At 45.4% G+C, this 4,761-nt stretch overlaps 1 protein-coding gene across 5 annotated transcripts in view; it reads right to left on the reverse strand.

The window, feature by feature from the left end:
* Positions 1 to 951, reverse strand: part of L3MBTL4 (L3MBTL histone methyl-lysine binding protein 4) — a 452,666-nt gene extending 451,715 nt beyond the window's left edge. The window contains exon 1 of one of the 5 annotated variants that reach the window (XM_059139212.1): positions 854 to 951. The gene's annotated coding sequence lies outside the window, so the exon portion shown is untranslated. Of the gene's footprint in view, positions 1 to 420; positions 825 to 853 lie in introns of those variants that run through there. The other 4 variants (XM_059139210.1, XM_059139213.1, XM_059139215.1 and 1 more) reach the window with 4 other exon arrangements.
* Positions 952 to 4,761: the final 3,810 nt, after the last annotated feature.

The following is a 4,761-nucleotide window of genomic DNA, read 5'->3' on the forward strand; positions in this document are numbered from 1 at the left end:
TGGCCTGAGGCCGGCTTGGGACCTCCGGGAGTCCCGCCCCGGCCCCTCGTCCCGCGGCCCTGGGCTGCGCCGGCGCCTCCCCGCCCAGGTAACCGCGCCGACACCCCGGGCCCAGGTGGCCCCTGCGCCGGGAGCGGGACGGTGCGGGGCCACGCCACGCCCGTCCGAAGTGGGCGACAAGTGGGGCAGCGCCTCGCGCGGGGAACCCGGCGCGCGCCCAGCGGCGAAAGAGAAAGAGAAAGAGCCGGCTCCGAGCGGAGGCGACTCCTAACCGCCACCGCCCCCTGGCCCGGCCTCGCCGCGGGCGACGCGCACGCCCCTCGGTCGGGCGCGGGGCCCGGGGCCATCCCTGGCGGTGGCGGCCGTGGGCGCTCACGCGGTCCCCCGACCACACGGCTCGGGCGGCGGCGTCCTCCTTACCCCAGCAGAGCCGGGCCGCCCGCAACGCCGACTCGGCGACAGACCGGCGGGGCGCGAGCCGGAGCGGCGAGGCTTGGCCGGCCCAGGCTGCGGCGCCGCTGGCCCCGCGGTGCCGGGCGGGAGGGGCGCGAGGGTGCACGCGCCGGGTGGGGGCGCGGGAGCCTCCCCTGCCGGCCCCGCGCGCATGCTCCCGCCGCACCTGCCTCGCTCCGGGCTCTGCTCCCCCGGGAGCGCAGTGGACGCGGGGCGGCCGCTCGGGCTTTCACGTGGGAGGGAGGTGGCGGCGGCTTTCTCTTCACGTGCGTCTTTCTCTTATTTGCTCCCTGGGAAGGAGTCCCCCAAATCTTGGCTACTTCCTGCCTGGCCCCTCCCAGCTCGCGCAGTGGTGTCCCGGGGCGCTCGTCCCTGCCTCATCCCAGCTCTGAGGGTTCACCTTCCGAATGCTCTCTCTCGCCTCCGGGTTCCTCTCAGTCCTTCCGCTCCTTCCGATTTTGCAACCTCGTCTCCGATGCCCCTTTCCCGCTCTCGACTTCGCTACACACCGGACGGCGGATCCCATTTCAAAATAAAAGAAGACTCTTTTCACGTGGCGAGAACGAATGTTGACTAGCCCTGTTCTAGCTGCTTGAGGTTGAGTAGGAAGCGGGAACTAAGGAGTTCCTGCCTTCATGGAACTTCGAGTCTGACTGACTAGCGTCCGGCTTTCACAAAGCGTTGTTGCCGATTTGTAAAGAAATGTATTAAATCATTTATTTTGGCTTCTATTTAACAGTAGCTGGCAATCGAAGACCGTATTGTGTGACTTTTAAATGTAATTTTCTTTCATGAAGGTGTCTTGTATAAAAATTCTAATATGCAAATAATAGCCGTTAGGATATATATAGATATATAAAATAGCCGTTAGGATAGATATAGATATATATATTAGTTTGTTGAGTCCGGCAAGAAATGCGGTAATTTAACATGATTAACCATGATAATTTCCAAAATGATCTTTTGCTTTGTTGTTGACTACCATAAACGAACACCTGTAACTGTTTTGTTTTTCAGGCGAGACTGGTCCCTTGGTTACAAACATAATTTAGGGTTGTTACGGAAAAGAGAAATATAAAACCCTTTGCTAATGCAGTTTTCGTTTTGGGAATCATGATTATAGAAATTTACAAGTATACACGCACACACACAAACTGGGTTCTGTGCTCTAATCAATTGAAAAGATTTGGGGCAAAAAGAAAAAGAAAAGGAAGCAGAGGGCATCGGTATAGGGCGAGCATTTAAAACAGTTGTTGAGGGTGCCTGGGTGGCTCAGTGGGTTAAGCCTCTGCCTTCAGCTCAGGTCATGGCCTCTGGGTCCTGGGATCAAGGCCCACATCGGGCTCTCTGCTCGGCAGGGGGCTTGCTCCCCCCGCCCCCCGCCTGCCTCTCCCTATTTGTGATCTGTGTGTGTGTGTGTGTGTCAAATAAATAAATAAAATCTTAAAAAAATAGCTGTTGAAGTGGTGTACTTTTTTCATCCCATTTACCATGTTTATGCTAAAGACTTTATAGAGTTGTGATATATTTCTGTGACAACAGGCACACATCAGGAGACTATCTTGACATACTTACTCACCTGACTGCATGAAATTAGAATGGAATCCAGAGGATGAATGAGAGGTTCCCCTCCATCTGCTACCTTTGGGAGTACAGACAACAATTTTGGCAAAGGACAAGTGTTCCGATTACTGCAGTGTAACCGTGGTCTCTCCCAACAGTGTCTATCATTAAAGACGCTAAATCTTAGTGATATAAATGTCAAAATGTTCCCAGCACGGAAAGAGTTAAAAGCACTTCTGGTTCCACCCTTACCTTAGACAAATCAATGTTAATATTACACAAAATCAAAGAAAGCTGGATTGAAATCTAAATAGAGTGAATTTACATCACCTTGTCCTCATTTTTTTTGAGAAAAGTTATTATTATGTTTATTGAATATATTTGGCTTGCTTTGATGAAAACGGAAACACTGTTTTCATGGGCAAGGTTTAAATGAGAGGAAGAATGCACCAATGAGACAGGTGACACAGGCAGAGAACCTCATCCTGGGTTACTTATATGTAAATCTATGGGTGCATAGTGCTGACAACCACATATGATTATATTCAAAGAAGCTGACATCTGTTTTAAACGATACTGTTATTCAAATTATATGGAAATATAAGCAGTGTAAGCATTGGTACACTTATTACAGAATTTTTGAAAAGCTGTTGTAGTAAACCCCTTTTATTTGAACAGCTGCCCATTAAAATGAAATAGCCACATTGTTGAGTATTGCAATGTTACCAATGGTCGGTTGTGAACAATGGGGTTTAGAACAGTGATGGTTCCTAGGCATTTTTTTAATTCATAACTCAGTTGAATCTAACAAACTAAGTGCCAAAGTTAACGTTGACCAGAGAAGTAAGGATGGCTTATTGTTAGATAGGAATCACTGGTGGCAGAAGAGCCCCTTTAGGCATGTCATCAAGACATAACAGTTATAGTCATGGCAGTTCTAGAATGTTTACCTCATGGGTGGAAATGAAAACTCCTCCTTTACTGAGATAGTGATGGTCTTTATTTAAACAACACTCCATTTTAGGGGCCCCTGGGTGGCTCAGTGGGCTAAGCCTCCGCCTTCGGCCCAGGTCATGATCTCAGGGTCCTGGGATCGAGCCCAACATCAAGCCCCCCATCAAGCCCCACAATGGGCTCTGCTCAGCAGGGAGCCTGCTTCCCCCTTCCCCAGGCCTACTTCCCCCCTCCCCCCCCCCTTCTGCCTCACTGCCTACTTGTGATCTGTCAAATAAATAAATAAAATCTTTTTTAAAAAAACCTCCATTTTAAAATTTGCTAAATTTATTTACTTTTTTCTAATTGGGGATTTATTTTATTTGTCAATGTTGTATACATGTTATTTTTATATGTATGTTTGCTGTTTTAAGTAGAATTAAATTACATTGCTTTATTATTTGATCAATAACGGTATTGCCCATTGACACAAAAGTGTTTTTAAAATTCATGATTGCTTCCTAGCATATATTTATTAGGACCATTTGGGAATTAAGCAGAGTAAATACCTTTATATGCTTCTGTATAATTGAAGAGAGTTTATCTTAACAGCATTCTATGCTTACTTCACAAACAAATTGTCCATTGCAGCTAAAATCATTTCACTGGTCGCCATTTATCATCAATAATTATTATCCTCAAGTTTATTTTCATATTAATGCCATTGTTAATAATTTTACTCACACCACACCACATTTTCTCTGTTACAGTAATATTTTCCTAAGTAGACTGTCCAATTTTAAGCTTTCTTAATGAGTTGATATATAAATAATTACATAGAGTTCTGCTTAAGTATAAATACTGGTTCAGACAGAAATGTAAATAATATTGAAGAATTAAAGCTAACTTCAGATGATACTAAAAAGCCTCATAAGTAAAACAATATGCACATTATACAATTTTGAATTAAAGACTTAAAATTTATATAGAAATCTATTTATTTTTACACTTTCACTTTTTTTGGTAGAACAAAGCTCTCATAAAATAGCATTAAAAAACCCTTTTCCAGGTACACTCCCTTGAATTTTTAAAAATCCAACTTCTACACAATCTTTCTGATGATATTTAAAATCTGTGTAAACTGAACAAGATAAGGATCCTTACATCAATAGGCAAACTTCAATTTCCACTACAACCATACTGAATGAACTAATAGGATTTGGAAAAAGGCCTGAAAACTGCAGAAGGCAAGCAAGGCATCCCTTTAATCGCATTTTCAAAGATATTGATGACACAACCATACCATCTCCAAGGTGAGAGAGCTGGAAAAAGAAAAATGGGAAATTCAGAGTAGGCAATTCATACTTTCTTAAAAAGATATATGCCCCAAATAACAGTGGCTAGATGTGCATTCTCTAAGAAATAACAGGTGGGATGATATGTAGAACACATGGCAGGTGTCAGGAAAGGCAGTTGTTATTCCTGCCTCTGCCATCATGGAAGAAGCCACCTGGCTACAGAGGGTATGTCTCATGGCAGAGTACTTCCTTTCGAAATCACCAAGTTTAGGGGCTGGGTCTAGTTCTTAACATTGTAGGTCCAGAAATCTGAGTCTGTTAATTCTCCCAGAAGTGATTGGGCTAAGGCAACCAGCTAAAGACAAGAATACCAATGAAACTGGCAGATATAAATGCCAAAAAGATGGATGTTTGGGGGTCAGCACACTCCCACCACTACATTCCCGTCACCGTGGCAGTGGTGGGCATCCTATCTTGCCTACAAAGGAAGGCAAATTAGTTAAAGGAATGCCCA

Source organism: Mustela lutreola, chromosome 11, assembly GCF_030435805.1.
Source record: "Mustela lutreola isolate mMusLut2 chromosome 11, mMusLut2.pri, whole genome shotgun sequence".
In the NCBI taxonomy this organism is placed as follows: domain Eukaryota; kingdom Metazoa; phylum Chordata; class Mammalia; order Carnivora; family Mustelidae; genus Mustela; species Mustela lutreola.